This window comes from Giraffa tippelskirchi, chromosome 1 (genome assembly GCF_054371585.1).
Source record: "Giraffa tippelskirchi isolate mGirTip1 chromosome 1, T2T-mGirTip1v1.2.pri, whole genome shotgun sequence".
Lineage (NCBI taxonomy): Eukaryota > Metazoa > Chordata > Mammalia > Artiodactyla > Giraffidae > Giraffa > Giraffa tippelskirchi.
The window spans coordinates 215,209,999-215,229,471 of record NC_137275.1 but is presented as its reverse complement, the minus strand read 5'-3'; the positions used below and the strand labels follow the sequence as shown (position 1 = coordinate 215,229,471).

Below are 19,473 nucleotides of genomic sequence, written 5' to 3'. Positions count from 1 at the left end.
TACAGCTGGGCTATAGTCCAGGCTGCAAAGAATTGGACACAAATGGACGTGCACACATGAATGGATGACTGAGCACAGAGAAATACGTTTACTGCTTATCTTGTCATCCTCCTTTCTTGCATCTCAGTTCCTTTTACCTGGAATCGTTTCCCTTGTATCTGAAGCATGTCTTTCAGTGTTCCGCTGACCATTGTGGTAACCACTAGTCATGTGAATATTGAGCACCTGACTTATAACTACTCTGAATTGAGATTTGCTGTTAGTGTAAAGCTCATCCTGGATTTCAGAGACCTAGTACAAAAATGTAAGAGATCTCATTAATGATTTTTGTATTAATTACATGTTGAAATGATATGATTTTGATATATTGGCTTAAATAGATCACTATTCAGATGGATTATCCTTTTTTTTTTTGAAATTGTGTCTATTAGGGGATTTAAATTTGTGTCCCTCACGTTGCCTTTCTGTTGGACAACTCTGTTTTAGAAGTTTCTTTAACGATGGTCTATTGGTGGCAAATTCTTTTTTTCACATTTATTTATTTAAAAAGCTAACCATGAAAATTTTATTATTGGGTGATTAGTTTTTAAACTATTACATGCCATGAGTGTGGGCAATTAGATATTAAGCTGATGAGAACAGATACTATACTTGATCTTAGCCAAAAGACTGAGAAGCACTGTGGCAAATTCTTAATTTTGTTTTTTTTTTTGTCTAAAAATGTCTTTATTTTACATTTGCTCTTGAAGTATTTTTTTTTTCACATGTACTAGGCTAGATTGAGTTATCTTTTCTTCTCTTGAGGATATATTTTCACTGTTTCTGGTTTCCATTTTTGGTGATAGGACCATGTCAGTCAACATGCTCACTCCTTTGGCTCTAATTTGTGTTTTCTCTGACTGCTGTTTGAAAAATCTGTTTTTTAATATTCTGTTATATCATTATGATGAATCTAGGTATGGGTTTCTTGTTATTTATCCTGCTTGGGATTCACGGGGTTTTCTGAAACTATGTATTGGCTGCTTCTGTCAGTCTGGGAAATTACTAGCTGTTGCCTCTCAGATATCACCTGGTCCCCATTCTGGTTTTCCCCTTCTCCTGAAATGCCAGTTAGACCTATGTTAGACTTTTACTTTATTTATATTTTCACCTACATTTTATGTTTTCCTTATTTTTGTCTCTGTAAGGTGTGTATTGAATTAACAATGACTTAAATGGTTAAGAATCTACCTGCAGTGCAGGAGACCTGAGTTCAAGCCCCAGGGTAGAGAGATCCCCTGAAGAAGGGAGTGGCAGCCACTCCAGTATTCTTGCCTGGAGAATTCTATGGACAAAGGAGCCTGGCAGGCTACAGTCCAAGGGGTCGCAAAGAGTCAGACATGACTGAGAGACTAAAACACTTCACAAGGTGTGTATTGAATTAATTCTTCATAATTATCTAACATTTGGTAATACCTTTATCTGTGTCCAATATTCTGGTTCACCTCCTCCATGGAATTTGTTTAATTTCAATGATATTATTCTTATTATTGTTATTTGAGTACAATTTGCTTCTTTTCAAATCTGCTTATTTTTGACTTAGTCTATTCAGGCTGCTTTAACAAAAATGCAAGAGACTGGATTTCTTAAACAACAAACATTTGTTTCTCACAGTTCTGAAGGCTGTGAAGTCCATGGTGAGGTTTCCAGCAGATTGGTGTCTGGTGAGAGCTAGCTTCCTGGTTCATAGATAGCTGTATTCACACTGTGTACTCACGTGGAGGAAGAGGTGAGGGAGCTCTCTGGAGTGTCTTTAATAAGGACACACATTCTATTCATGAGGATGATTACCTCATGAGCTAATTACCTCCCAAGGGCCCCACTTCCCAATAAGATCACACCGGGGACTAGGTTTTAACATATGAATCTTGGGAGTGACACATTCAGTCTCTATTTCTTGTTCTTTAATCATATTTTAAACACTTCTTTTCTTTTAAAGATTCTAATACAATATATTTTTCTATATTCTGTGTCTAATAACCCCCAATATCTGTACTCTTTGCAAATCTAATTTTGCTCTCTGCTATTAATGAAGACTTTCTCTGATAGTATCTTCTTTCCTTATATACTTTGTGTACTTTGTGATTTTTGACTGTTCACGGTCTATATTCTTTGGAATTTTTTTCTTTTGAAAATTCTTTGAGACCTGTATTGAGGATTGAGTCATTTCAAAAGGATTTTTTTTTAAAAATTAGTTTATTTATCTATTTTTTAACTTTACAATATTGTATTGGTTTTGCCATACATTGACATGAATCCACCATGGGTGTACATCTGTTCCCCTTCCAGAACCCCCCTCCCGCCTCCCTCCCCATGCCATCCCTCCGGGTCATCCCGGTGCACCAGCCCCGAGCACCCTGTATCATGCATCGAACCTGGACTGGCGATTCGTTTCACATATGATAATTTACATGCTTCAATGGCATTTTCCCATATCATCCCGCCCTCGCCCTCTCCCATAGAGTCCGTAATACTGTTCTATTTATCTGTGTCTCTTTTGATGTCTCGCATTCAGGGTTATCTTTACCGATTTACTGAGTTCCATATATATGTGTTAGTATACTGTATTGGTGTTTTTCCTTCTGGCTTACTTCACTCTGTATAATAGGCTCCAGTTTCATCCACCTCATTAGAACTGATTCGAATGTATTCTTTTTAATGGCTAAGTAATATTCCATTGTGTATATGTACCACAGCTTCCTTATCCATTTGTCTGCTGATGGGCATCTAGGCTGCTTCCATGTCCTGGCTATTATAAACAGTGCTGCGATGAACACTGGGGTGCACATGTCTCTTTCAATTCTGGTTTCCTCAGTGTGTATGCCCAGCAGTGGGATTGCTGGGTCATATGGCAGTTCTATTTCCAGTTTTTTGAGGAATCTCCACACTGTTCTCCATAGTGGCTGTACTAGTTTGCATTCCCACCAACAGTGTAAGAGGGTTCCCTTTTCTCCACACCCTCTCCAGCATTTATTGCTTGTAGACTTTTGGATAGCAGCCATTCTGATGGGCGTGAAATAGTAGCTCATCGTGGTTTTGATTTGCATTTCTCTGATAATGAGTGATGTTGAGCATCTTTTCATGTGTTTGTTAGCCATCTGTATGTCTTCTTTGGAGAAATGTCTGTTTAGTTCTTTGGCCCACTTGTTGATTGGGTCATTTATTATTCTGGAATTGGGCTGCAGGAGTTGCTTGTATATTTTTGAGATTAACTGTTTGTCCGTTGCGTCGTTTGCTATTACTTTCTCCCATTCTGAAGGCTGTCTTTTCACTTTGCTTATAGTTTCCTTTGTTGTGCAAAAGCTTTTAATTTTAATTAGGTCCCATTTGTTTATTTTTCCTTTTATTTCCAATATTCTGGGAGGTGGGTCATAGAGGATCCTGCTGTGGTTTATGTCAGAGAGTGTTTTGCCTATGTTTTCCTCTAGGAGTTTTATAGTTTCTGGTCTTACGTTTAGATCTTTAATCCATTTTGAGTTTATTTTTGTGTATGGTGCTAGAAAGTGTTCTAGTTTCATTCTTGTAGAAGTGGTTGACCAGTTTTCCCAGCACCACTTGTTAAAGAGATTGTCTTTTCTCCATTGTATATTCTTGCCTCCTTTGTCGAAGATAAGGTGTCCATAGGTGTGTGGATTTATCTCTGGGCTTTCTATTTTGTTCCATTGATCTATATTTTTTGTCCTTGTGCCAGTACCATACTGTCTTGATGACTGTGGCTTTGTAGTAGAGCCTGAAGTCAGGCAGGTTGATTCCTCCAGTTCCATTCTTCTTTCTCAAGATTGCTTTGGCTATTCAAGTTTTTTTGTATTTCCATACAAATTGTGAAATTATTTGTTCTAGTTCTCTGAAAAATACTGTTGGTAGCTTGATAGGGATTGCATTGAATCTATAGATTGCTTTGGGTAGTATACTCATTTTCACTATATTGATTCTTCCGATCCATGAACACAGTATATTTCTCCATCTATTTGTGTCCTCTTTGATTTCTTTCACCGGTGTTTTATAGTTTTCTATATATAGGTCTTTTGTTTCTTTAGGTAGATATATTCCTAAGTATTTTATTCTTTTCGTTGCGATGGTGAATGGAATTGTTTCCTTAATTTCTCTTTCTGTTTTCTCGTTGTTAGTGTAAAGGAATGCAAGGGATTTCTGTGTGTTAATTTTATATCCTGCAACTTTACTATATTCACTGATTAGCTCTAGTAATTTTCTGGTGAAGTCTTTAGGGTTTGCTATGTAGAGGATCATGTCATCTGCAAAGAATGAGAGTTTTACTTCTTCTTTTCCAATCTGGATTCCTTTTATTTCTTTTTCTGCTCTGATTGCTGTGGCCAAAACTTCCAAAACTATGTTGAATAGTAGTGGTGAGAGTGGGCACCCTTGTCTTGTTTCTAACTTTAGGGGAAATGCTTTCAATATTTCACCATTTAGGATAATGCTTGCTGTGGGCTTGTCAAAAGGATTTATATTTGCTTCTTGTAGGAGTCCAGAGGCACTGATAATCCAGTACGACAACTTTAAGTTCTCTGTGTCAGGTTGTTGGAGCATCCAGTTAGTCAAAATTTCAAACTCCTGTGGGGTCTGCTTATGGAATGAATTTTGACATCTTTTTTCTTATCTCCAAGTAGGCAGTTTTCTCTGCTGTCCCCTTGGTGCATGAAGTGAGTTTAATTCTGCTCACTTTACATTGATGTACATGTAGCCCTTCACGAGCCCGCTTTTAATTTCCACAGTTGTCCATGAGATCACCCATTTTAGATGAATTCTGTCTTCTGTCCTCTGCAGTCTGTGAGCCTGTGAAAACAGAAGGTCAGGGTCATCAGGATTCAGAACATACCTCAAAACAAAGCCAGATTTAGTTCTCTACTTTTCCCTCTAGATTTTTTGTTTGTCATTTAATTTTTGTTTTCTGAAGGGCGTTTATTTTATTATCAGTTTATTGAATATTTAAAAATAAATTGTAAAAAGCTATATTTTATCCAGTATTTTTAGTCATTTTTACCAGGAAGTTCAGTCATGAACTTTAGCTCATCAAAAATACTACAAATAACAGTCTTATGATTTCATAAAAATAAAAAATAAGGCTGAAGAAGTAATTTTTAACTCTTACTAATTTGTGGTGTGGAATTTAACCTTTGCATCCTCTGTCCTTTCTGTGATTTATTCTCATAGAGTTATTTCTAAATAGTTAGCATTGTATTTTAACCAATTAATGTTTCCTTATAAGCTTTTTTCCTTTGAGTTAAATTATATTTGCAAAGTTTTGTGCTCATTTTCCATGTTGAGTTGGTTTTTACACTGACACCAGTGCCTTTATATTTTGATTTTTTACTCCTTTTTAAAAAACTGGTATATAGCTGCTTTATAATGCTGTTAGTTTTTGCTGTACAGCAAAGTGAATCAGCTCTATGTATCACCTCTTTTTTTGGGTTTCCTTCCTATTTAGGTCACAACAGAGCATGGGGTAGAGATCCCTGTGCTATAGAGTTGGTTCTCATTAGTTATCTATTTTATACATAGTAGGGTATGTATGTCAATCCCAACCTTCCCCACCCATCCCACCTTTCTTACCTCCTTGTTTTCCACACATTTGTTCTCTGTGTCTGTGTCTTTGTTTCTGCTTTGCACATCAGTTCATCTATACCATTTTTCTAGAGTCCACATAAATGCATTAATATATGATATTTGTTTCTCTCTTTCTGACTTACTTCACTCTGTGTGACAGTCTCTAGGTCCATTCACATTTCTGCAAATGGCACTGTTTCATTCCTTTTTATGGCTGAGTAATAGTCCATTCTATATATTTACCACATCTTCTTTATCCATTCCTCTGTTAATGGACATTTAGGTTGCTTCCATGTCCTGACTAATGTAACTAGTGCTGCAGTGAACATTGGGTTCATGTATATTTTTGAATTATGGTTTTTTTTGGATATATGCCTGGGAGTAGGATTGCTGGGTCATGTGGTAGTTCTATGTTTATTTTTTTAAGAACCTCCATACTGTTCTCATAGTGGCTGTATCAGTTTATATTTCCACCAACAGGGAATGTAAGAGGGTTCCCTTTTCTCCACACCCTCTCCAGCATTTATTTGTAGATTTTCTTTTTTTGTGATGATGACCATTCTGACCAGTGTGAGATGATACCTCATTGTAGGTTTGATTTGCATTTCTCTAATAATTAGTGATGTTGAGCATCTTTTCATGTGTTTGTTAGCCATCTGTATGTCTTCTTTGGAGAAATGTCTGTTTAGGTGTTCTGCCTATTTTTTAATGTGGTTGTTTGGTTTTTTAGTATTGAGCTGCACAAGCTGTTTGTATATTTTGGAGATTAATCTCTTGTCTGTTGCTTTGTTGCAAATATTTTCTCCCATTCTGAGTACTGTCTTTTTGTCTTGTTTATGGTTTCCTTTGCTGTGCAAAAGTTTTTAAGTTTAAATAGGCCCCATATGTTTATTTTTGTTTTTATTTTCATTACTCTAGGAAGTGGGTCAAAAAATAGATTGCTTTAGTCCTCTTTCAACTTCTTCAGTTGTAAAATGTACTGCAGTTTATTTCTATGAAGGGTATATTTGTGACAATCTTGCTGAAGCCTTGCATGAGAAATTCTTTCTGTTGCTTTTGTTTGTGAAAGAAAAGTCAGCTAAGTCTAGGATTTTGGTACAGTATGTTTTTTATCCCTCAAAATATTGCAGATACACCTCCATTTTCTTCTGGTTTTATACATGTAATGAAGACTGAGGCAAGCTTGAATTGTTTCCTTTTCAGGTTAACTTTTATATCTTATAGTAATTTTCTTCATCTATATAATTAAAATATTTTGTCCTTTTGTGTCTAGAAATGGATTCTATGTCAATAATTTTCCATAGAGCAGGATACTGTGGTTATTTATAGACTCAGAACTCTTTTTTTTTTTAATCCCCCCAAATTTTCTTCATCTTCTTCTTTCTTCTTTATTATTTATTTTGGGGTTCTAATATTTCTGCCTTCTTTCTTCAAAACATTATCACTTGCAGGTTGAATATTTATTCCTTATTTTTAATTATGTAAAGTCAGCACTCCATATCTGAAGGGCATTGGTTCCAGGACCTCTGTGGATACCAAAATCCCCCCCATGCTCAAGCCTCTTACATAAAATGGCATAGTACAGTTAGCCTTCCATGTCCAGGCATTGGGCATCCAAAGATGCAACTTCTGCATACATGAAGGAAAATTAACTGGTTGAATCCACCTATGCAGCACTGCAGATGTGGAGGACTGACTGTGTATCTGTTAAGTCTATCTGATCTAACGTGTCTTTTAAGGCCATGTTTCCTTATTAGTTTCAGTCCGAATGAACTCTCTTGTTCCCTATTTTTAAAAATTATTTTTTTCATTGTCATAATTATAATTTTTATTCTCATCACCTTTCTGTGCAGGGAATCATGCCATGTTTGTCTTCAATATTATTGTTGTAGTTTTATTCAATGTCATATCTGCTGTTTACTTCCTTCAATGGAGATTTTAATTTTGTTATGCTATAATGCACTTGTGCTTTTTTCTAGTTTCTTTGGAATCTCTTTCATCATTTAACTGTATTCTTCATTAAGGCTTGCTATTTTACAAAAGTCATGTCTTCTTGTATCTTTGGGAACATCATGCAACTAGTTGCCAGAATTTTCCTCTCATTTTTGTAGAAATCGTTTTGTTATTTTTAAGAGTCTACTTTTTCTCTTGAGTTTTCACACCTTGTAGTTGGCTTCCTTATTTGCTCCAGTATTTTTTTCATTGATTCTATATTGATTTGTTTGTTGTTCATTTGATTTTAATATTTGTTCCATGCATGCATGGCATGGTCTCCAAATCAGAGTAGAAATTGTCAACGTATATAAGATACGTAAAGAATTATGATTCCTTTAGCACAAGTATTTTCGAAATGTGGTCTATAGATTTCTATATTTCTGGAAAGGTTCTTCTGGGCAGCCCAAGGGTCAAGAGTAAACACAAGCCCATCTATCCGGATTCTCTCATCTCTGAAAACAGAGCCACTCCACTTTTACCCATTTTGTATATCAAGTTCTATGGTAGAAATCATTTGAAGGAAAGAAGAGCTGTTTAAGACATTTCTGAAAACTGCTCTTTTCATGTGTAACATCTTAAGTTAGTCACTTTTGGAAGCTTTACTAACTATTTCAGTATACCAGAAAGTATGAAAGCTGAAGGAAATATGTCCCAAGAGAAAACAATGGATTAAAATTGCCTAAAAGGACTTATGGGAGGGGCAAATGATTTTATAAGAGGAAATGGATATAAATCACTTTAACAAAAAATTAACCAGTTAAAAAAAAGTCATGCTCAAAATTCTCCAAGCTAGGCTTCAGCAATACGTGAACCATGAACTTCCAGATGTTCAAGCTGGTTTTAGAAAAGGCAGAGGAACCAGAGATCAAATTGCCAACATCCGCTAGATCATCGAAAAAGCAAGAGAGTTCCAGAAAAACATCTATTTCTGCTTTATTAACTATGCCAAAGCCTTTGACTGTGTGGATCACAATAAACTGTGGACAATTCTGAAAGAGATGGGAATACCAGACCACCTGACCTGCCTCTTGAGAAACCTGTGTGCATGTCAGGAAGCAAGAGTTAGAGCTGGACATGGAACAACAGACTAGTTCCAAATAGGAAAAGGAGTACGTCAAGGCTGTATATTGTCACCCTGCTTATTTAACTTATATGCAGAGTACCTCATGAGAAATGCTGGGCTGGAGGAAGCACAAGCTGGAATCAAGATTGCTGGGAGAAATATCAATAACCTTAGATATGCAGATGACACCACCCTTATGGTAGAAAGTGAAGAAGAACTAAAAAGCCTCTTGATGAAAGTGAAAGAGGAGAGTGAAAAAGTTGACTTAAAGCTCAACGTTCAGGAAACTAAGATCATGGCATCTGGTCCCATCACTTCATGGGAAATAAATGGGGAAACAGTGGAAACAGTGTCAGACTTTATTTTTTGGGGCTCCAAAATCACTGCTGATGGTGATTGCAGCCATGAGATTAAAAGACATTTAACTCCTTGGAAGGAAAGTTATGACCAACCTAGATAGCATATTTAAAAGCAGAGACATTACTTAGCCAACAAAAGTCCGTCTAGTCAAGGCTATGGTTTTTCCAGTGGTCATGTATGGATGTGAGAGTTGGACAATGAAGAAAGCTGAGCGCTGCAGAATTGATGCTTTTGAACTGTGGTGTTGGAGAAGACTCTTGAGAGTCCCTTGGACTGCAAGGAGATCCAGCCATTCCATCCTAAAGGAGATCAGTCCTGGGTGTTCATTGGAAGGACTGATGTTGAAGCTGAAACTCCAATAATTTGGCCACCTCATGCGAAGAGTTGACTCATTGGAAAAGACACTGATGCTGGGGAGGATTGGGGGCAGGAGGAGAAGGGGACGACAGAGGATGAGATGGTTGGATGGCATCACTGACTCGATGGACATGGGTTTGGGTAAACTCCGGGAGTTGGTGATGGACAGGGAGGCCTGGCGTGCTGCGATTCATGGGGTTGCAAAGAGTCAGACACGACTGAGCGACTGAACGACTAAACTGAACTGAACTGAACCATGAAGATGGGCTTAATAAAATGAACTATGACTTACATATGAACTCTGATCACAAGTCGGTTGGTTTAGGGGTTGATAAAATGTTAGCTTTTTTTGTTTCCACTCATTCCTTTGTGACAGTGTCTAAAATACAGCTCTTCCTACCCTGAATATACCAGGATAGGATGCTGATAATTTCTGTTAAGGGCATACACCGGCACTGATTGACTGAGATGGGCAAATGACTTGAGAATGTCCATGGTAGGGACCTCAGTGGGCATCAGTGGGATTGAAATCTCAGGGTGGAAGGCTAAACTTAACATCTAGACCACCAAGAAAAGAAGTTTTATAGCAGTGTGCTTATTATAGGATGACGATTGAGTGGTTAAAATACAAGGCTAAAATTTGAGGAAGGACCTAGAATGAACTGTAGGGTTTAGAAATACAGTTGAAAATGTAGATGGGAGTGTAGTTTTGGTAGCTTGATCATTTCCTGTTTGGCACTTGACACTGACTTTTGCAGGGATCAGTTTTATTGTGGGAGTAAAAATCACATATTGATTCTCTTCCCCCTTCTTTGTTTTATTCTTCCTAATCATATCATATTTTATCTGATAGGTGTAAAAACATGTTTTCATGTAAAAGCCTTCTTTTTCTATGCAAAGGACTGATTTTTTAAAAAGGTATGAATAATATAATATAAGATATATATATATGTGTGTATGTGTATATATATATCAGTTCAGTTCAGTCGCTAAGTCGTGTCCGACTCTTTGCGACCCCATGAATTGCAGCACACCAGGCCTCCCTGTCCATCACCAACTCCCGGAGTTTACCCAAACCCATGTCCATCGAGTCAGTGATGCCATCCAACCATCTCATCCTCTGTTGTCCCCATCTCCTCCTGCCCCCAATCCTCCCCAGCATCAGGGTCTTTTCCAATGAGTCAACTCTTCGCATGAGGTGGCCAAAGTATTGGAGTTTCGGCTTCAACGTCAGTCTTTCCAGTGAACACCCAGGACTGATCTCCTTTAGGATGGACTGGTTGGATCTCCTTGCAGTCCAAGGGACTCTCGAGTCTTCTCTAACACCACAGTTCAAAAGCATCAATTCTGCAGCGCTCAGCTTTCTTCATTGTCCAACTCTCACATCCATACATGACTATTGGAAAAACCATAGGGTTGACTAGACATACTTTTGTTGGCAAAGTAATGTCTCTGCTTTTAAATAAGCTATCTAGGTTGGTCATAACCTTCCTTCCAAGGAGTAAGCGTCTTTTAATTTCATGGCTGCAATCACCATCAGCAGTGATTTTGGAGCCCAAAAATATAAAGTCTGACACTGTTTCCACCGTTTCCCCATCTATTTCCCATGAAGTGATGGGACCAGATGCCATGATCTTAGTTTTCTGAACGTTGAGCTTTAAGCCAACTTTTTCACTCTCCTCTTTCACTGTCAAGAGGCTCTTTAGTTCTTCTTCCCTTTCTGCTATGAGGGTGGTGTCATCTGCATATCTGAGGTTATTGATATTTCTCCCAGCAATCTTGATTCCAGCTTGTGCTTCATCCAGTCCAGCGTTTCTCATGAGGTGCTCTGCATATAAGTTAAATAAGCAGGGTGACAATATACAGCCTTGACGTACTCCTTTTCCTATTTGGAACCAGTCTGTTGTTCCATGTCCAGTTCTAACTGTTGCTTCCTGACTTGCATACAGGTTTCTCAAGAGACAGGTCAGATGATCTGGTATTCCCATCTCGTTCAGAATTGTCCACAGTTTATTGTGATCCACACAGTCAAAGGCTTTGGCCTAGTCAATAAAGCAGAAATAGATGTTTTTCTGGAACTCTCTTGCTTTTTCGATGATCTAGCGGATGTTGGCAATTTGATCTCTGGTTCCTCTGCCTTTTCTAAAACCAGCTTGAACATCTGGAAGTTCATGATTCACGTATTTCTGAAGCCTGGCTTGGAGAATTTTCAGCATTACTTTACTAGCGTGTAAGATGAGTGCAATTGTGTGGTAGTTTGAGCATTCTTTGGTATTGCCTTTCTTTGGGATTGGAATGAAAACTGACCTTTTCCAGTCCTGTGGCCACTGCTGAGTTTTCCAGATTTGCTGGCATATAGAGTGCAGCACTTTCACAGCATCACCTTTGAGGATTTGAAATAGCTCAACTGGAATTCCATCACCTCCACTAGCTTTGTTCGTAGTGATGCTTCCTAAGGCCCACTTGACTTCACATTCCAGGATGTCTGGCTCTAGGTGAGTGATCACCCCATTGTGATTATCTGGGTTGTGAAGATCTTTTTTGTACAGTTCTTCTGTGTATTCTTGCCACCTCTTCTTAATATTGTCTGCGTCTGTTAGGTCCATACCATTTGTGTCCTTTATTGAGCCCATCTTTGCATGAAACATTCCCTTGGTATCTCTAATTTTCTTGAAGAGATCTCTAGTCTTTCCCAATCTTTTGTTTTCCTCTATTTCTTTGCATTGATCGCTGAGGAAGGCTTTCTTATCTCTCCTTGCTATTCTTTGGAACTCTGCATTCAGATGAGAATATCTTTCCTTTTCTCCTTTGCTTTCTGCTTCTCTTCTTTTCCCAGCTATTTGTAAGGCCTCCTCAGACAGCCATTTTGCTCTTCTGCATTTCTTTTCCATGCGGATAGTCTTGATCCCTGTCTCCTGTACAATGTCACGAACCTCTGTCCATAGTTCATCAGGGACTCTGTCTATCAGATCTAGTCCCTTAAATCTATTTGTCACTTCCACTGTATAATCATAAGGGATTTGATTTAGGTCATACCTGAATGGTCTAGTGGTTTTCCCTACTTTCTTCAATTTAAGTCTGAGTTTGGCAATAAGGAGTTCATGATCTGAGCCACAGTCTGCTCCCGGTCTTGTTTTTGCTGACTGTATAGAGCTTCTCCATCTTTGGCTGCAAAGAATATAATCAGTCTGATTTCGATGTTGACCATCTGGTGATGTCCATGTGTAGAGTCTTCTCTTGTGTTGTTGAAAGAGGGTGTTTGCTATGACCAGTGCGTTCTCTTGGAAAAACTCTTATTAGCCTTTGCCCTCCTTCATTCTGTACTCCAAGGCCAAATTTGCCTGTTACGCCAGGTGTTTTTTGACTTCCTAGTTTTGCATTCCAGTCCCCTATAATGAAAAGGACATCTTTTTTGGGTGTTAGCTCTACAAGGTCTTGTAGGTCTTCATAGAACCGTTCAAGTTCAGCTTTTTCAGTGTTACTGGTTGGGGCATAGACTTGGATTACCGTGATACTGAATGGTTTGCCTTGGAAACGAACAGAGATCATTCTGTCATTTTGAGATTGCATCCAAGTACTGCATTTTGGACTCTTTTGTTGACCATGATGGCTACTCCATTTCTTCTAAGGGATTCCTGCCCACAGTAGTAGATGTAATGGTTTCCATATATGTATGTGAACACTGTTTATCTGTAGAGAGTTATGAACTCTAAGATAAATTGAGACCAAGTGTCAGGAAATGATTGAACTACTGAAGGAGTGGGATTTACCATGACTCAGGTTGCCTTTGACAAAGGTAGAAGTTTGAGAAAGATCCTCTTAGAAGAGAACCCTGGCTGATATGTTGATGCATTCCAGTGCTTCCATCCTAAAACAGTTGACTTGGGGGGGTATCAGCTAAATGCCTGGAGGTGTGGGCTTCTCTCTTTGAGATATCCGACTTCTTTACTAAGTGAGTACTGGGAAAGCTCTGAGGCCAGCTGGCGTGTTGGCTCTCAGGCTGCAACATTAGGAGGAAAGTGAGGATTTCCCATCTCAAGAAGCCTCCTTTCTTGCAGATGAGAATGCTGCCACTGTCTCTAAAGCTGGCCCAGGGGTCCAGAGGGACCTGTTCAGCTGGAGTGATTTTCACCTTCAGCAAACCCACACCACAGGTTGTGATGATTTTTAGTGGCTTTTCCTGATATGGTATCACCTAGAACACACTACTGGATAAGGCAATGGCACCCCACTCCAGTACTCTTGCCTGGAAAATCCCATGGACGGAGGAGCCTGGTAGGCTGCAGTCCATCGGGTCGCTAAGAGTCGGACACAACTGAGTGGCTTCACTTTCACTTTTCACTTTCATGCATTTGAGAAGGAAATGGCAACCCACTCCAGTGTTCTTGCCTGGAGAATCCCAGGGATGGCAGAGCCTGGTGGGCTGCCATCTATGGGGTCACACAGAGTCGGACACGACTGAAGCGACTTAGCAGCAGCAGAACACACAACTGAAACTGTAGCTATGTGGCAAGATCTAGGAGTTTGTACTGTTAGTAAGTATTCTGGTGATTCTGATACAGAGAGACCAGTATTCTTTCAAAAGATATAGTTTGGAACCACTGATTTAATGCATAGACAACTGTGATATTACATCTTCAGAAAGGATAGGCCTGGAGGTTTATGAAGTAGTCCTACCCACTCCTGAAACATACACCTTTACCCCTGTTCACATTTTCTGATTTTCCTATTCCAGCTCCAGGTATTGGCTTCTGGCCATCTCTTATTTTGCAGATCCATTCAGACTCCCTTGCTCTGGTCTCCTGATCCCATTCCCCTGCTCATCCCTGCATCTGGATGCTTGATTATGATTCTGGGTAAGGGATGTGCTGGTCCAGATTTTGCCCCTAAGCATCTGTGCTGCTCGGCCTCCCTATCATCAGATGGTGCTTGGACATTGAAACTGCTTGGGGAGGTGATGCATCCTCCGAATTACCAGTTTTCATAAGGAAGATTTTTTCCCCTAAATACTCCTCCTAGATTCTTCCGTTAAACCTGACTCACATAGCCATGGGAGGAGTGAGTTACCTGATTTAGATTTTGAGAAAGAAACTGGGCATGCTCAGCTCAGCCCCACGCCCCCCTTTTTCGTAGGAGCGGACTGCCTGAAGCAAGTCCACATAGCATTTGGCTCCTCTGTTTTGTATACTCCACAGGTACGAGCCCCCACATAGAAAAGTCTGAGTCTGTCCAGTTGGCCTGTGGTGGGTAGACAAGTCCAGCCTAATCCTGGGCATACACATTATATTTGTGGACCCATCCATCTGGCTAATAGATGAAGAGCCTTGTCCTTCCATCTAGCTTGTATAGAAATAAAGGAAATGTTTTGGCCCTCATCTGTTGCTGTTTTGGCTCTCTCAGTGGGTTCAGAATTCAAGTAGGAAAAGAGGAGAGCCATTCATTTGGGTTTCCTTGTGCGTGCATGCATGCTGAGTCACTTCAGTCATGTCAGCTCTTTGTGACCCTATGGACTGTACCTGCCAGGCTCTTCTGTCCATGGGATTCTCCAGGCAACAAGACTGGAGTGTGTTGCTATGCCCTCCTCTAGGTAATCATAAGAATGAAGCTTTCTTAATAGCTTAAGGTAATTTGAAATCCTAATGTTATTATGCAGATGAAGTGCAAATCCATATCTTCCTCCCTACACCTACTGAGTTTTTTCTTATGCAGAAAAATCGGAGCCAAACATAAGACATAGACTATGTACATATCTGTACCTTGTGGAACATACAACTCATCTTGCTAATGACTTGTAATGGGAGAGTGGCAAGGTGACATGGTATAGTAAGCATTACGGTCCAGTGAAAAAGCACAGGAGATGAATAATTAGAGAAGTCTAAGTATAAACCACACTCAATCACTTAATACTGGATTGGTGAAAAGGTTCGTTTGGGTTTTTTCATCACATCTTACAGGAAAACCCAAACGAACTTTTTGGTCAACCCAATAGTTGAGTGATCTTGTATATTTTACTTAAGCTTTAGAACTTCACTTATTTTTTCTTAAAATGAGACTAGTGACACCTAGCTCTTAAGACTGTAGTGATAAAATTAAATAGTATACTTGAAGGACTCGCTGTATATTGTAGAGGGAACTCAGAAAGGGTAAGTTTTCACTTCCCACCAAGAAACTAATCTCTTGGTTTTCACTATAACAACATTGTGCTGAATCTTAATTCTTTCTAAATAATGTTCTACCATGTCTAGTAAGAAGCTTGGGATATTCTGTTTTATTCTTATTATCTTATGGAACTTACTCCTTTGAATATGCTTTTTTTAAACGAAAAAAAAAGGTTTTCCCAGGTGAAGGAGTAAAATATATTCATCTGCCAAACAAATTAGCTAAATACTATTGTTTTCACTTGTGCATGGCATATTTTATGAATGGATTTTGGAGATAGATTAAAATTAAGAAATACAAAAATGTCCCTTTAAACTGATCTGAAATTAAACTGGATTTTGCTGTGTTTCATCTCATATCAGTAGTTTACAAAGTTTTCAAGTCACAAGTGTCATTTTTTCCCACCTTAGTTGATGTTAGGTTATCTATCTGCTGAAAAAAATGCGTGTGCCCAATCGGATTGTAGACTCCTTGATCCAGTTTGCCGCCCTCCACAGTTTCAGATCTCCCAGATTGGTTAATACTGCTTCTGAGGAGACATTTTGGGGTTGAAATTTTTTTTTAGATTAGGGAACTCAAGTCCTTCCCTTGACTTTATGCCAATTTATTTTTCAGGATGCTGTGCTTTCTCATGCTCAGATGAATTGTCAGCATTCAGATAATGGCTCTAGTTTTGGCACCCTGCAGGGTCAGCATTCAGGTGGGATCAGATGGAAGGGCGTTTCACATCCTCCTGTTTTATCTGTCATCGTCTGTGGCAAACAACTTCTCCAGGCGAGCTGGATGTTAACAGGCTCACAATTTATTATTTCCTTCAGTTAAAAGGTAAATAGAGGATTACATATTGTCAGGTCAAAGTAATGAGATTACATTCAGTGTGTGTGTGAGAGAGAGAGGGAAGGGGGGAACTTACTGTTTTCTCTAATTTTGGCTTCACAGGACTGATGATTTGTAAAAGTGTACTTCCTTCTATTATAGCCCAAATGTTGGGACCCATTTGAGAAATTCATACATTTAAAAATCGAAAGAAAAATACAAGTGTTAACTAAAAACATTAAAAAAATAATGTTGATTTTTACTGTTGTTTTCTTGTAGCTATGGGAGAAAGGGTTTCAGTGTGTGCCTTAGAACAAAACTTCTTAAAAGTCCTCTTTAAACATCTTTTGTCCCTAAAATTTCACCCCTTTTACTAACTCCTGTATGTCTTTTCTTTTTCTCATTCTCACCCTTTGCCTGAAGCTCTTCATCCCCTTTTTCATCCCTTCTCAAAAATCTACCAGCATATCTCTTTCAGGTATTACTCAAGAAAACAGGCAGCTGAGGGCAGTGAATCAGGTGAAGACCCAGGTCTGATCATCCTTGTCCCCTAAGCATGCCTAATGGGAGTCCCCCTTCATCTTACCAGTCTCTCATGGACTAGCACCATGGGATGGTAAAAGCACTGAATTAGGACTCAGAAGCTTCTGCCACCAATTGGTGTGGCTTCAATGAACTTATTTAATGCTGAGCGCCATCATCTCCATTCTAAAATGGGAGTAATAATACTTACCTTCCTTACCGCATAGGCCTGCATCTTCATGAATCTGATCTTCATCAGATTCAGTGGTGAAAGTACTCTAAGAATTGGAAACCACTTTGATGCTGCTATCATAACTCACTCAAGGCCATAAAGACAGTTAAAAGCAAAATCAAGTTAGAGCCAGTACTCAAAATATTAGATACTAGAGCTTGAAAGGATTTTCAACTGTTCATCAATGAATCAACCACAAATTGATCAACTGGCTGTCACTTCCAGAAGTGACTTCCCTGGTGGCTCAGACAGTAAAGCGTCTGCCTACAATGCGGGAGACCCAGGTTCAATCCCTGGGTTGGGAAGATCTTCTGGAGGAGGAAATGGCAACCCACTCCAGTATTCTTGCCTGGAAAATCCCATGGATGGTGGAACCTGATAGGCTACAGTCCATGGGGTCGCAAAGAGTCTGACACGACTGAGCAACTTCACTTCTGGAAGTGATACTATCAGATCAAGGCTGTAATGGAGGAACAGAGACATAGACATTGCTGATAGTGGACAAGGAAAACAACATGAAATGGTATAGGAAAGAGGGATGAGTTGTCACGAGAGGGTGGCTGGGGACTTTGATGAGGTGGTAGCATTTATTATTCCACCTGTTCTAAAATGCTACACAAAGATTTCTTTTGTTTTGAATATTTATTTATTTTGAATGATTAATGATAGATTAGTCACTCAGTGCAGGAGATCTGGGTTTGATCCCTGCATTGGGAAGATCCCGTGGAGAAGGGAATGACAACCCACTTCAGTATTCTTGCCTGAAGAATACCATGAACAGAGGAGCCCAGCAGGCTACAGTCCATGGGGTCACAGAGTTGGACATGACTGAGTGACTAGCACTTTCACTTCATAGCCACTCAAACTGAACTAATTCCCAGTCTTAATTATGGCTATGCAACATCTGTGGATATGTGTCAGAAATTTATTTACTGGAATGAGAAAATTCCCCTTACTCATGAGTCAGGAGAATCTTCTTGCCACTGGAGTTTTATTTTAATGAAGCAACTGGTAAGTTACTTGATTCATGATGAGCAGATTCTCACAATCTGCGTACATGTGTTGCTTATCTTTTAGTCTTTGGTTTTCTACTCCTTGGGTGGATACTCCTCAGATAAGGCTGATGGCCAGAACATTCTCTCCTTGTAACAGGCGGTGTCAACCGGGTGACCAAATGGTTGCTAGGTAAGGAGCTGGGGCTCTCTAGACATCAGATTGACATGTGTTAGGAATGGAGTTTGCTGGTTTTACTCTTCTTTTCTTTCGTTCTTTTTCCATTTAAATGTCACATGTATGTATTCTTAAAGCTTATTCTATTATCAAGTGTACTATTTTCCTTCAGCAGTTTCTTCAGGGGAATTTTCATTATGTCTTTCTTTGAAATGATACTCTCCATCTGTTTTTCTTGGCAACATAAGGAATAATTTCCAGTACCCAATTAAAGTCATACGAGCTAACTTTCATTAACGTGCCACTAAACATTTCTGACTGTTGTGCATTGTTTACTTAGAGAATTAAAAATCAAGGTCCCTTGGTAGTCGTTTTCTGAAATTTCTAGAATTTACATGTGTTCTGAGGCCCTTCTTTGAGGTACTAATGCTTTTCTTGTTGTTGTTGTACAGATAGCAGTGCTTAATATGAGAAAGTTCCTTGGAGAGCTCTGTGTTTAATAAGTGAAAATAATAAGGTTATTCAGGTTCTTTTTTTTTTAATTAATTTATTTTTTAATTAGTTTATTTTCTATTTTTTAACTTTACAATACTGTATTTGTTTTGCTGTACATTGACATGAATCCACCGTAGTTATTCCGGTTCCTAATGTGAGTATAAATAGATGCTCTGGTTCAAGTGTGGAACTTTATACACATCGATGGTTTAGATACTTCTTGTACAATTTGGAAATTCTTATGTCTGAAAGCGTGTTTTATCTCATCACTTTCCAAACTATTGAACCTATTCTCAAGATGGACTTAGGTACAAATGAATTCATCTGCTTCTTGCTAGATTCCCAGCTCAACACAATTAATTTTGTTTGAAACATAACAGACTCTGAAAATAACCTTTCCAATGATAATATGGTTGGATTTTCCTTAAAAAATTGCCACTGACAAAAGAGAAACAGGGGACAGATCTTGTGAGAAACATCTCATCCTAATAATCTCTAGTTAGTGTTCTTTATCTGAAAAAGGAATTTCTACTTATTTTGAATGTAGCAAATATATATAGGATGTATGTTGGTAGGTAGAAACAAAGTTTACAATTCTAGGGCTTTAGTATTTACACAATATTTGCCTAATTAGAATCTCACATGACTGCATGTATTCTCAAACTAACATACATTTTTAAAAATTTTATTTATTTTGATT

At 38.7% G+C, this 19,473-nt stretch overlaps 1 protein-coding gene and 1 pseudogene across 13 annotated transcripts in view; one reads left to right on the top strand and one right to left on the bottom strand.

Annotated features, from left to right (window-relative positions):
• The window catches only part of LPAR1 (lysophosphatidic acid receptor 1), a 406,496-nt gene that overhangs the window by 30,640 nt on the left and 356,383 nt on the right, over window positions 1–19,473 (top strand). Inside the window, exon 2 of one of the 13 annotated variants that reach the window (XR_014078041.1) lies at window positions 16,154–16,363. The exons of the other annotated variants lie outside the window; for them this stretch is intronic. The gene's annotated coding sequence lies outside the window, so the exon portion shown is untranslated. The remainder of the gene's footprint in view (window positions 1–16,153; window positions 16,364–19,473) is intronic. 13 annotated transcript variants of the gene reach the window in all.
• LOC145521488 (U2 spliceosomal RNA) lies at window positions 571–681 on the bottom strand (annotated as a pseudogene).